This window comes from Athene noctua, chromosome Z (assembly GCF_965140245.1).
Source record: "Athene noctua chromosome Z, bAthNoc1.hap1.1, whole genome shotgun sequence".
In the NCBI taxonomy this organism is placed as follows: domain Eukaryota; kingdom Metazoa; phylum Chordata; class Aves; order Strigiformes; family Strigidae; genus Athene; species Athene noctua.
In genome coordinates, this window is record NC_134077.1 from 77,047,046 (window position 1) to 77,062,031 (window position 14,986).

At 36.5% G+C, this 14,986-nt stretch overlaps 1 protein-coding gene across 2 annotated transcripts in view; it reads left to right on the forward strand.

Annotated features, from left to right (window-relative positions):
- LINGO2 (leucine rich repeat and Ig domain containing 2) overlaps positions 1-14,986 on the forward strand; it is a 542,951-nt gene that overhangs the window by 371,883 nt on the left and 156,082 nt on the right. For both annotated transcript variants that reach the window (XM_074932702.1, XM_074932703.1), the window contains one exon: positions 2,062-2,219. The gene's annotated coding sequence lies outside the window, so the exon portion shown is untranslated. The remainder of the gene's footprint in view (positions 1-2,061; positions 2,220-14,986) is intronic.

The following is a 14,986-nucleotide window of genomic DNA, read 5'->3' on the forward strand; positions in this document are numbered from 1 at the left end:
GGTTGCTCTCTTTACACTGTAAGAAGCAAAAATATCATGCAAATTTAGAGGAATATCTGAAGTATGTAACTTCAGCCATACCCAGTCTGACATATCTTTGGAATTTCATGACAACAATTGAATAGAACTTTTCCATTGTCTTTCTGGAAGCTATTAATGAAAGCTTTACTTCTTGTTTAGACTGCTTTATGTGTGTGTCTATGATATTACATTTTGAGGGAAAACTTTCTTGCTGCCCCATCAGAGATGTCACTATGAAAATCACAAGCAAAGAAAGAAGACCCTTCCCCGTGTATTTTGAGTTTGGGAGATCTAGTCTGAGATGTGTTTGTGCTCCTTCTCTCTCACTAAAATTCAGTTCTGCATCTGATCATGGAGAATCATACATCAATCGGTGACTGATCTGCATGCACTGGATTGGATGGAAAAGATCCGTTAATATCTCAATGCAAGATATTCAGCCAATTTCTAAAGTACGTTTCACTAACCTTTCATATTTCCTGCATTCGTCTGACCTGGTGTATGATGAAAGATCAAAACTGTGATTCCTGATTGTTAAACTCTTGATGTGGTTGCTCTCCCATGTGAAGTTCTGAAAGATATTATAAATTTCATATGCTTGGAAACTTTGTTTTTCATGGTGAAGCATCATACCTCAGATGCACTGAACTCTCACTTTAAAACTGGGCTAAGTGCAATCTTGTCCCCTTTTTAGAAATACCTTCTGTTTGTGTACCTTTTCTAAAAGTACTAATGAGTGGTGGATGTTGAATAACAGTTTCTCTTTTGATCCACTGGTTTTAGCTCTGTTGTTGCTGTCTAATGTTTGATTCATTGAGAAGTCATACTCTATGATAAACCAGTTGTGAAATACTTTGCAAAGTTAGACAAGAAATCTACTGTCATTTTACCTAGGATATTTCTGAATTTGGATAGAATATTTCATTTTTATCTTGCATACACATGTATGCACTAGCACACACCTCTGTGCACACATTTTCCTTCTCTCTATTAAAAACCATATGCAACACTTGAGGAGACATTCCTATCAGTGGGAAAGGTAGGGCACATACAGAACTTTGGAGATGTTTAGGAGTAGTGCTCAGTCACTCTTTAAATTTCAACAGGGACTGAAATAACAAGTTAGGACTCCTAAGGAATGCCCAGAGCAGTGTATCTTCTGAATGAACTGGCCGTTGATCTGGATGCCATCTGTTATTCCTCATGATATCTGTGCACTGACCTGAAGATTTCCATGACAGAGAACAAAGATGAGAAAATATCTTTATTAAGTAAATTCAGCTCCCCTAAATTAATCATCTTTTTAGTGAAGGAGGTAGATGCACTGTAATTTAAAGTCTGAAAAAATACATTTACAGATTGTAACAAAAGTATTCACTTAAATTATTAAAAGGTACTTATAATGGTAGAAAATTTTCTCAAGGAAGCTTAAAACTATACAGAAGCAGTGCTAGATAAAACTATAAATTTTCCTGGCTCCATTAAAAACATGTTGAAATATGTCACCTGAATACTTTACTTGTCTGCATGCCTTTTCTTAGTCAAAAGAGGGTCATGAGATCCGTGTGGGTTTGCATTGCATTCATTTACAGGTTGCATTTTCTGTTAAAGATACGGTCAGGAATGGTACCCAGCAAAGCTCTCATGGAACAACTAATTTTACTGAATTCTTTCCATGACATTTCTCAGATAAGATTCTCATTGGTTCAGAATATGATCTTCCTTTTGAAATTCATAGCAAAACAGACTTACAGGTTTAAGTACACAAAGCAGCAATTTTTTAAAAATATAAATACTGTTTATTAATCCTGGCAGTTTTGATGGGTCAATAAGTACAGCAGAGATGCATATAGTCAGCACAAATGGGTTCTCTGGAACATGAGCTTTGTAGTCTCTGGACTTGATGTTTACTAGGTGATATTTATGGCTTTGTACTCAGTCCTCTATAAAGTATTCATCCATTAAGTGCTCATGTTTCCTCATCCTAGAACACGGTTGAGTATATTTCACTTAAAATGTAAGAAAATCTGTGTCTTCCAGGTTTGTTTCAAGCATTCTGAGTGTGGTGCCATGAGAGATGCTGTTGTCCCTGACAGGTTGGGATTATCATGATCAAGTGCTCTATTTTGACTTCACCCAGTGGTTAAAAGATTTGTGTGGTAAAGAGGAAGTATTGAACTTTTAAAAACATTAAACAGGTAAGTCTACTGAAGTCAGTTTGCTTATTGACAGTTTCCAGGCTTATTTCAATTGCAGGTGTTTATGGAATCATGTATCACTGACTCTTTCTAGCAGGGTTTCCTCTTATCATCTTAGAGTAGTAGCTGTGACTTGAACCAAAAAAATTGTTACTTTATAAGTGCAGTATGACAGAAATCAGGTTAAAATAAAATTGTAGTCATGTATCTACAAACAGAAGGGAAACACAAAGAACATTTCACTGAATTGTGGTAAGCAGATGCTTATTTCAGCTTGTTAGTCTAGAGCATTTGCACAGTCCTACTTAAGTGCCAAATAAAAATCTCTGTTCCATGAGCACAAATGCAAATGACCATTGCCATTTCAGTTCTAAGCAGGTCTTTGTTTTTTGCAGTAAGTTGTTTTCTTTACAGAAAGCATGTTTTTGGCATAAAGGGATTGACTTATTTCCCTTAAATTCTGTTAATGGATCTCTGCTACACTCTAGAACTGCACCATTGTGAAAGCAATGGAAAAAATGTAAATAATTACGTTAGCAGAGCAATCTAGTAGCCACTATGTAAGTTGTTACATTAAAATAGTTACCTGTATGAAGTTGGGGCCAGAGTGAATATTTATTTCAAGACTAATTTAGCATAATATATTGTTTTGTTATTAGATCCTGAGAATTCTCTTTCATCTTCAACTAAGATTCCTAAGGTTTCGTCTAAACAATCTATCTCTTCCTTAGAGCAATCTGTAGAAACCAGTTAGTCTAACATAAAGAAATATGGTATGAACACATTTAAACATTACCAAAAATAGGTCTACCTTGTCTGATTTTGATGGATGTTTCACAAGAGGTGTTTTTCAAGGATATTTCACAAGAGTGAACTATTTCAGTATGTTTCTTTTTTCTGTTGCTGTAGCTTTTCTCTTTTGAAGCCAAAATCTTAGAAACTATACAGCAATATGACACTCTGGCAAAGAACTAAACTGCTGAATTAAGACTCAATTTGCTGGTATGTAAGCCTCATGCTTATGGCTGTTTAAGGGTGATCATATTCATATTTTCCTTTCTGGCTTGGAAAATAAGGAGTGATATTTTATTTACCAAGACTATATTCAGAGATGTCTTGGAGTATGTCTGGGGCAGCAGTAGATACTGGTGTACAAATTCCAAGCTTACACCGATGTGAGCTGAACCATAGAGATACAGAGTTTGGGTCAGGAAGCAGTATAGCAGTGTTCAGATGACACTGTACCTTGTGATCCTGACTGTGCACCTTCCAGACATGATCTCATTGGTAAAAGCTAGCCTGCACATAAGTGGAGAAAAGCTATCTTTACATTCTTTTTTCCAGACTTATTGTTTGGAGTACACTTAGATAGGTGCAGGTCAGATGTATCTGTATGTATCATAGCTACACTACCCTTGTGCTTCGCCTGTTTTCACAAATTATTTTTGTAACTGGTGGAAAAATACATTTTATTGTCTATTTAGTGCTGCAACTGAATCGTCATCTGAACTCAAAAATAGTGATTTAAGGAACAGGTTTGTTTTAAATATTTTTATCAGCATAAAATACTATGCTTTTTAACCTTGAAAAACTCAGAAAAGGAGAAAAAAGTGGACCAATAAGTGAAATAAGATGACTAATAGCTTCAAAAATAGTGTGACAGCTCAACATTGTGATACAGAATTGGGGAATTTTAATGCTGATGTAGACCTAGAAAAAAGAAATACGTTTAAAATGGCATCTTATGTTGGCTTGTGTTTCTATCTTCGTGTTAAGTTTCCTATCAAAACCTCCAGCCTGATATTCTTTTCATAGGCCTGTATTTCTTGTGGTATCTTTATTCTGATGATATTAATATAAAGTTGGAATCACTGTTGAATTAGCATTGTTTATGCTTCACTAATATTTATCTCCTTAAGACCCAGATTCTTATCCACTTTTAATAGAAATTTTTTGTATTATTTACTTGAAGAGTCAACTATTAAAAAGACGTCAACAGTGCTATGACTGTCAATTATACTTTTAAACTTTGAGAGTGTGTGGTATGTGGAACATGAGCAAAAAGAAACATGAAATTCTTATTTTGCCTTTCAGAAAGTATTGCTTTTTCTTTCTGCTATCCCTCATTTGTAGAAGTCTTTTGTGGTCTGTATTATAAAAACTAAATATATTTAAAACATCATTACATTTTTCATCTCAGTAAGGGTTCAAATTTTTCACCATTTGCATCAAAGGATAAACCATGATTCCAGCTGCGTAGCTTTCCATGCTTCTCTGTTGACTGAAATAAACGGGCAGAAAATTGGGAGCTTTACAAACAGCTTGTGGGAGGAATCCTTTCTTGAAAGTCTTAAACTGCATTACCAGACAATAAAAAATGTTTGCTGTCGTGATTTCCAAAATTTTTTTCCATTATCTACAAAACCTTGACCTCCAACTTCATCTTATTTTTTTGCTATGAACTTGGAAAAACCTGCAAGAAACAATGGGAAAATGTTACCTGCCAAATCAAGATCTTCCTATTTTCCCCTTAACTTTTGCATAGTGGCACTGTGAATTTGCTATCCTATGAAGGCTCAGTGCTTTTTTTTAGAGAACAGGGGCAACCCTAGTCACCTAACGCACAACTCAGAGACTGTTTTCAGTGTATAAAAGCTTAAATTGACTCCTCAAACAGTTAAAACAAGGCACTTTTAATGGTTTACTGTTTTGTGGGGACTCTTTGCAGGGAAAAGTTGTTTTACTTTGGTTTAACAGCAGTAATTGTTAGTGTATGAAAGGTAAAGTCTTTGTCAGGAAATTTCAATGCTGTTTTTAGACTCTTATGATATGGCTACAAAATGATTCCACCAAGCCTAGCTCAGAATATCTTATTCTATTTTCAATAAATAGTGTACACCTTTTAAAGTTTCTGCATAACAGAAATTTAAATATAATACTAATATGCATGGCAAACTGAGAATAATTCCATGAATACTAAAGAAAAATTAAAAACCTTCCAAAAGGTTTTGTTTGTATCATGAAAGTTTTGCATTTACAATTCACAACAAAGCTAAATGTGGTATGCAAAATACACTGTGCTGTCTGGACAGGCCTTAAGACAAATACACATTTTAGAACTGGAAGCTTTATGTGACTGATAATACAATGTCCTTCCTTCAGGATTATTATGGATGTGCAATAGGCTGATAACTCCAAGTCAATTTGAGGCTGTTTTCAGTAGTCTGCTTAGAATATGGAGTGAGAGGTGAGCATGTCTGGGAGTTCAGGGATGAGGTGATCAAGTTTTTGGCTGTTCATGTGATTTTCTAAGCATATTTTGAACTTAGTAGACTCAGTGCTATTACTACATTGTTGTTTCTGTGATTTATTCCTACCCCCACTTCTTCCTTCTTTTGAAGTTAAAGTGATTTTAATGTCTTATTTAAGTAACGTGATTATTTCATTTCATTTAGAGATTGGTGTCTGCTTGGAATATAAGGTTCCTAAACCATGTACATATGAAAACATAAAGTTCATTTTTGTCTGTTCTGCGATCTGCAGTGAAAATATACTTAAAGGATTGAGATTTAAGAATCAGAAGGCAAATAAAATGAGATTAAAATCCACTGTAATTTTTATTTTTAATTCTCGTTATATTGTTACTCTCATGAACTACAGGCACTGTAAGGCACATATTTAGATTTTTGAGTCCTTAGTTATATAATGCTGCACGCTTTCTGAAAGAAAATGTTTCCATAAATCCTTTTCCCTTTTCATTTGAGCTCAGATGATTAATTTTACCAGGTTTGGGTTTTTTAATTCTGATAGTGAAAATCTGGTTGAATAGTTAAATCTGGGCTAGAGTGTTCACTAGACCTCTGAGAAAAATTAAGTGTTGCTTTTGTTGTGTAAACACTGTGGGAACAGGAATCACACTTTACTGATCCTATTAGTACACTGGCTCACTGGAAAATGGAGGATGATTTCTTCCACTTCTCTCTGTTCTCTTCTCCTCCTCTTCCCCATTTCAGTCCTTTAACAGAATTTTCTGCTTCTGATAGCTTATGATGTGAGCAAATGGATTGTGGAAAGTGCCCTCTGTGGCATCCCTGCCAACTGGGAATAGGTGAGTATGCTGACATGGAAGGGTGTGAAAAGGGCCAGGAGGAGGAAGGAGTAACAGGAAGAGAAAGCTACCTTAATGCCTTCCATTAAGTCAATAAATGAAATGGAAAATGGAAGGCTAAGGAAGGACTCCACAGTCTGAGGAAAGAAAGTGTTGACCAAGTCAGAAGATTGTCCCCATCTCCCTACTGTTGAAGGTGGACAAGAAAGTCAGGAGTTATCTCTGAACATGGCCCATGGATGTTGCCTTCTCACACCAGTTGCCCTTGACTGTTGTGGAGCGTGGGCACTGAGGGTGTAAAATAGGCAGAATAAGTGGTGCTGGTCTAGCCCAGCCTTCCTGAGTACTAAAAAGACAGCTCAGACCTGCTCTTATCTGTTCCGTTAAGGGTCCCACCACACTGATGGGCAGACAAACATAAATTTCATACAGCTTGATCAGCATCATCTGTTAACCTGAAAAGGGATGGATAAGGTGGTACTTGCTTAAAACAGAATTGCGCATATTGCAACTGGCCATTCCTCTGCTTTTACTATGGACTGTCAATCCCATTGGGCCTTTACTGCCCTTAGATTACTTAAATACAACTTTGTGGCCAAATCAGCCCAGAATGGGTCAATATCCAATGCTTGTGCCTCTTAAAACTCATCCCCATACGCACTGTTGAAATGAAATCTCATAATCCTGTTCCTCAAATTTATGTTTCAATTAAAAACAATGTCACTTTTTCAGAATTTTATTTCTCTTACTCAGCGTTTATCTCTCAGGTTTTATCCTTGTATTTGTCACTTTATCACCTTATCAATCATTAAATTTCAGTTCTCTAGGAAGTTCAGCAGGCCAACAAATGAAGTCAAATGTACCTAACACCAACATGCTCGCTAATAAAAATAAATGAGCTCCTAGGGAAAGTTAACAAAATTGTTTCATTATAGAGGATCTCTGAAATAGATGGGACAAAGCCATGACAAAGAAGGAGAAAGGTTTAGGAAGATCCTGAGTATGTCAACACAAGTATCCTGTTGCTGATAAGAGAAGCTGAGGTCCTGCAACACTGTGACTTCTTCCTGCCACAAAATAAGGTGCAGCTGGAAAGAAGAAAATAATCACATCTTGATCAGGTTAACAATCAATGGCCTGAATCTAAGCCTCCTTTTAATACTTTTCTTGAAATGTGTAAACCCTCTGAATGTTCATCAGTTTACAGAAATAGATACATGGAAAAGAAAAGAAAAAAAGGCAAAAAGAAAGAACCAGATCCATGTCAAGAAAAGTTCAAAGCTATTTGAGTAATTCCTTCTAGTTCCCAACCATTCACTAACAATATGTGTAGATACATATAAATTTATATAAAGGTCTTTTTTCTTCTTTTTCTCTGAGTATCTTACTTGGATTAGATTACCCTACCATAAGCACCTTTAAAAAAAGCCCATGCTTTTTTCAAGGACATTTCTGTACATAACAGAGGTTCAGGTTGTAATCTGATGGTCTGGGGATTTTGTCAAAATCAAATGACACTTTGAACTTTCTGTCTTTACAATTCTATGGTTTTACAATTTGGGGGTTGTGTGCATTTGCTTTTCTTTCTTTCTGGCTCATCTGTTGTGACATTGTAAAGAAACTTATAGTTGCACACATCTGAGATCACAAGAGCTTCATTCTATGATGAGATGGGAATGAACAAGAGACTATTTGACTGTGATACAGCTTGATGGTGCTACTCTAGTTAGGGACAGTTCTTTGCAGATTGGAAAAGAAAGCATATTTAGCAGTCAGTGTACATTGAGATATAAAGCTCCTAAATTATTTGTGTACAATATCTCATGGTCGATCAAATAAACATACATTTTAAGAAGTGTCTAAATTAAAGCATTGGAAATAATAGATTTTAACAGCTTCAGATAGGCTGTCCATGTCAGTCAAATAATATCCATAATTTCTTCCTCCAAAGAATGCAGGAGGTGGAAGGGAAAACTTCTAATATACAGTCATACAGTAGAATGTCCTTTAAAATGTCCTCTGCAATCTGCAGTTTGACAAGTGAAATTTCATGTATCTTGTAGCAAATTCTGTATTCAGGAGCTTTTGTGAGTGAAAATAACTTTCTGCAAAAAGCAGAAACAATACTAATAATGAAATTATTAATATTGCAATGCACATTATTTGGATGAAGCCTATGAATTCAGGGAAATATATATGTTATGAATATTATTAAGCATCATTCTTAATTTGAATGTTGAGGTCAAGACTATAAGACATTGTAAGACATTAATACATATGACTATGTATGTTGTACATTGAACAAAAATATTTTATTTGACTATTTTTATTTCAGTCATTCAAACAAGATTCCAGTGATGTTTTCAGAAACTTCAGACTAGGATCTGATATTGTTGGACCTTGACAACTACTTTACTTCATGGGCTACTGGAATTAAATTGAAAGGGCTGCTTAGCAGACTACAATAAGATAATGGAAGTTCTCATATCAAATAGCCATTCATCATGATCAGTAGCTTATTTTTAGTATTAATAGAGTATAGTATTTTTGGTTCCTCACTTTAATTAGTCTTCAAGGAATGCAAGACAAAAGAAGTATTTTGAGAATGTTCTACACCTTTATTGCTGTGGAACTAACTTTACATTAAGGCGTAACTAGAACGAGATGTATATTTTATATGGTATATATAGTTTATATATTTATATAGTTGACTTTATACATTATTCCAGTATGCATAAAAGTGCATTCAAATGTATGCATGACAGTGTTAGAAATTCTGGCCACTGACTTTGTAAAGATACCTTTAATTAGTCTGTGATGTGAACTTTGGACTTGCTCTGTCATCTTTTTTGTGTTGTAACTCTATCACACTAATAACCACATTTGCAGTTGGAAGACAAAGTAATGACTCATTGTAACTGATTCTGTGAAATTAGAAGGTTAATCCTATTATTTTCCTGTTGTAGTTTTCCGCTAGCAAAGCAGATGAGCATGTTGGATTCTCTTTGTATTTTGGAATTTTTTTTCTGCTCTCTGATTCTGTTAGTTCCACTGTTGCTTCATACAGTGGGGAGAAACACCTCAGAAGTTTCACCTCAGAGGTGGTAGCTGCTCCAAAGCTAACCTGCCATGGTCCTGTAGGTTGATCTTTGCTGGATGCCAGATGCCCACCCAGGCACTCTCTCACTCCCTCTTTCCAAGTGAACAGGGGGAGAAATAAGATTAAAAAAACTCATAGATTGAGATAAACACAGGGAGATCACTTATCTATTACAGTCACGGGCAAAACATTCAGCTTAAAGATTTATTTCATTTATTGCCAATTAAAATAAATAGTGAGAAATAAAGACAAAACCAAACCCATCATCCCTTCCCCCCCCCCCCCCCCCCCCAACTTCCTAGCCACAATTTCAGTCCTCTGTTCCCAACTCTTCAACCTTCTCCCCCTCTGAGGCTGCAGCCAGGAAGCAAATGGGGGTTGGGGTCACTCCATAACACTTTGTCTCTGCTGCTCTTTCCTCTTCACACTGTTCCCCTGCTCCAGCACGATGTTCCCCCCCCATAGGATAAAGTACTTTAAGAACTGCTCCAGCGTGGATCCTCTTCATGGGTATAGTCCCTCAGGCACAGGCTGCTCCAGCGTGGGTCCCCCACGGGGTCACAGCTCCTGCCAGCAAACCTGCTCCAGCGTGGGCTCCTCTCTCCACGGGGCCACAGGTCCCGCCAGGAGCCTGCTCCAGCACGGGCTTCCCACGGGGTCACAGCCTCCTTCGGGCACATCCCCCTGCTCCGGGGTGGGCTCCTCCCCGGGCTGCAGGTGGAGATCTGCTCCCCCATGGACCTCCCTGGGCGCAGGGCACAGCTGCCTCACCATGGCCTGCACCACGGCCTGCGGGGGAATCCTGCTCTGCCTCCTGGAGCACCGCCTCGCCCTCCTTCTGCACTCACCTTGGTGTCTGCAGAGCTCTTCTCTCACATAGTCTCACTTCTCTCTCCCATCTCTGTGTAGGTTTTTTTTACCCTTTCTTAACTATGTTATCACAGATGCAATACCATCAGCTTATGGGCTCAGCTTTGACCAGGGGTGGGTCTGCTTTGCAGTTTGCTGGAACTGGCAGTGTCAGCATGGGCCGCCCTGCCCTCTCCTCACAGACACTTCCCCTGCAGCCCCCCTGCTGCCAAAACCTTGTCACTTAAATGGAATACAAATTTTACTGAGTTGTAACTTAAGGCAGACCCTTATTGTCTTGAATATTCAAAACTTTGGCCGGAAAGAAGAAAACAGTACAGATGACAACTTTTTAATTAATTGTGAACATGGAACAGTAAGAAATTCCATTTCTGGAGCATAGGTAGTCTAGAAGGAGCTGAATTCACATGCAGATTGCACTGTTAAAACTATTCAGATTTGCATAAAAATCGTGATTAGAATTCTTGCCAGATTAACAATATTTTCAAAGTTACAGGTGAACAATTGCATTCATACATTAGCATGTATTTAATATGGCTACAAGTAGCCATTGTATATACACAAATCAGGTATTTAGTCATTCATGTGACCTAGTAGAAAATTAGCTGGCTATTTGCTTATGCAAATATGTTGTTTATGCATCCGTCAACTGGGAATTTGAACAAAAAATGGCCATGTGTTGCTGTTTAAGCTAATTTTATACACCTAACTAAGGTTACAACTCTGAAAAATCAGAAGAGATCTTTTCCCCATGGTGCCTCAGATTAGATTGTGTGAACATCAGTGATATTGTTTTATAAGAATTTTGCTGAAAAATAATTTAGAATATTTCTTGAGTTCTCAACTGTTTATTTTAGACTAAAATTCAAAAATCATATATATTGTTCATACAAAATAGAAGATCATATGCAAGCCTTCTTCAGTCCAAAAAACTTCCAGTACCTGGCGTATTAATAAAAGAACCATTCAAACATTTGTAGATCATGAACATTTCCCATAGCCCAGTCTCTGGAAATATCATTTTGTGAAATCGCGAAGCAAGTAGTGGGAATATGGTTTTTGATGTCAGAAGTAGAGAGGTTTAATAAATTTCAGATCCATGTTCATTTAAACAAGTAAACTGAGCCAAAACTTATGATCCGTTGTTATTCTTGTCACTATAACAAATGTGCTTTGTATACCTATGTTTTGCTTATTAGGTATACTTTACCCAGGGAATATTGTCTCATTATACACTCTGCATAAGGCTAGGACAAGATTTTCAAACCGGTGTGACAAAGTCTAAGAAGTCTAGTCTATCATGACTTCTGAAATCTTTTCAGAATATTTTACTTTTTAAGCTTACCAGGAGTGTAAGACAGATTGTAGAGAGTCATTTATTTCAATTAGGAGGACTATTTAATCAAATAATAAGACCATTAAAAAAGATGCCAAGGCTAGCAATGAATTACAGCTTGTGCCGTGAACTCCAGGTAGCCTACTGCTGCAGTCTTTTGAATTGTGAACTTTTAAAATTTTTAAGATAAATTCATAACATGTTACAAGCAATGGGGTGAATTCTGTGATAGATTTGTATCTTAGAAACATATTTGTTGTTTTGAGCCATGTTTTTTAATCAATCAGCAGCCAGATATAGATGTTACTCTGACTTGTAAGAAACTAATCACAGTACTTATATTAAGCTTCATCAGTTGTTCTGCATCTTCAAAGCCATGTAAGAAATGGCCATAGAAATTTTTCAACAATGTTTTGATTTGATTAGATATTCATTGAAACACAACTTTTGCACTTCTTAACTCACATAAAGATATAAACTGCCATAATGTTAACATTGGAATGATTCCTTAGTAAGTCTTCATGGAGAAGGAAAATTATATTTCTAGTCTACAAGATGGTATATATTAGCAGTCAGTGAGTATATTATTTAGTGAGTCTTACGCCAGTACTTTTTTTTTTCCCTTTATTCTACATAAAGTAAAATTGTAAGAAATATTTCTTTTTGTGCCCTTCTTTAATGGATATTTGGCTGAAGTAAGGGATTTATCTGTGTTACATTTTTAATTTACAAAATGTCACATTACTTCCTTCCATTTTGTTTATATAGCAGGAAAAAAGGCAGATTTGCTGAATTTATTTTACATGTGGATTTTTATAGATCTCTCTTGTTTTTTAAGAACCAGAGTTTGCCAATTTAAAAGACTCACATAATTGGGGTAAATGGGATCTCAACAGGAAAATTAAAATATGTTCTTTCCTTGCAATTCATATAATTTTATACAGAATGCCATTTGATCTACATTTTGACAGCCTAAGATAACTTGTTTTGAACTGCAGATAATACATTTAGAAGCTTTCAGGTATCTTAGTGCCTTCATTACACTGTATTACTAATTCCTTTAAAAAAATAAATTGTAGAAATATTCACTCGAAGAAGATCTACTCAGAGAAAAGAGAAACAATGGAGTTAGGGTTCCTTAGTGATAAATTTTCAAGAGTAAGAAACTCCATGGATTCAAAGCCCATTGGACTCATACAGATTTTTTTACTGGTTAGGTGTTTGACCCAAGTATTGACGGTACTGTCTGTAAGAATATATTTTTTGCATATTGAGATATGCACATTATCATCTGGAACCAGTCATATTTTTTCATGGTAAGCCTGAGATGTTTCTGCTTCTATGTCATCTTTTAACTAGATTCTCAGATATTATGTCTAAGTCTGAAATTACCTTGTGATTTTATTAGAATGACACTTGAAAATGGTAACTTAAATTTTTGTTCTCTGCTTTTTGGTGTTCATATGATGTACTGATACTATTAATCTATTTGGATTTGTTTAATAAACGGATGGATTTCCTATTTCTCTCTTTTATTATCATCAGTAAATAAAACTATTGAAGGTCCCTCCAGCTAGCACATATATTATAGGAAGAATCACAGAAAACCGATCCTGGTGTTGATCCTCTGTTAAAAAGCTATAGGGACTGGTAGCAGGAATCATAGTAAGGAAGGGGTAGGAATGTTCTAATCTTTTCATTGTAGCAATGCCAGAAAGATATTTCACCTGTCACATGTCATCCTGTTAGCCTGGCAAGATTTCTAGGGACCTCTCCATTCATTTTGTATTTAGTTAATATAGTATTACCTTTTCTAAGATCATATATTATATAAATTATGCAGATGATTTAAGCTAACCTATTATACCTTGCAACTGAAAGGGGCTAGGAACATCCACATGCCCAGTTTTTACATCTCAGCTGACAAGTGGCCACATCTTAAACTGAACTAAACAGACTGTCAGTAATTATGTGAATGTAACCCAGGAAAAGACACTTCCAGCTCGTAAGTTATTCAGTAGAGAATGACTTGTGAAGAACTGTTCAGAAAGGATAGAACTCCTTTCCATTTGTACAGTGGGACAACTGATTAACCTCTCAAAATATAAGGCCAGTGAAAAACTCTTTAAAGAGGAAAAGGCAGATGGATTAAGTAAATTCCAGCTTGATGTTGTGAATGCTTCATGTGTGCATTAGCATGCTTTCCTTTAGATTTCTTTGATCTTTCTTTGCTTACCTCAGGTTGTTTCAAGTCTTGTGCTTGAAATGCTTCAGTATAGCCCACTGGAAAAGCAGTGCTGTGAATTTTTGCTCCTGCATGCCTTTTTTTAGGAGTTGAAATTGTACTGTGCTATCTAAGACAAGGAGTAACAGAGCCCATGCACTATAACTGAAGTCAGAAGGTGGTGAGAAGGCTGAATCCTTGGATCTTCAGACAAGGACAGCTGCCAACATGGAGTCATGCACCCTACAGACATCAACTCTGTTCTTTCTCGATTCCCACTACTTCAAAAGAAGCGTATTTTAAGCATGCATTGTGTAGAAACACTCTAACTCCTAACTCCATTTTTTTCTTGTTATTTTAATAGCATGACATTTTCAAATGCTAATCAATGTATGTGTTTACCGCTACTCATATTTTACATAGCCAGTGCAAACTGACCTTTCTGCTGTGAAATAAACAGTGGGGAACTGGAGATTTGGGGTTTCTTCCTGCATGTGAAATCTTTTACCAAGTTCAAGAACAGGTGCTTAAGTAAAATCTTCTGATCTGGGTGTATCTGGGATGGGATTTGGACAGTCACAGACAAAAGTGTTGGGCAGGAATTTAGTTTTTTATTACATCTAGATTTAGTCTTGAAACCTTCCTCATTTCCATTACACATCACTAATGCTAGAACAGCTTCAAACACATAGACACTGTTGCACAATTTTGCTTCTGTGGTGCCACAAACAAAATGTGTAATGAAATATTTGTGACCGAGAATTATTTGGTATTAACTCAATTTTATAGCCATGACCCAATCCTCTGTTTCATCTCCTTTCTCTGCCACACATTACCTGCGTGATATTGGATTTATCACATTGTCTCACTGAGCCTCATGCCCTGTCTGTCAAACACTGGTAATGGTGCTTCTTGCCTCCCAAATCTGTTCCATTTGTTTTGATGGCAATCAGAGAGGGGACTGTTGGGCACGGCATCTGCGCAGCATTTAGCAGAACAGGACCTCACTGTCTGAAATATGCACACTTCTGGAATACAATCAGTAAAGACTGATATGTAATCAATCTTGACTAAACCCTCCCAGAGGACTTGCATTTTCTATTTCAAGTGAAAGCAGTAAAGGCACTGG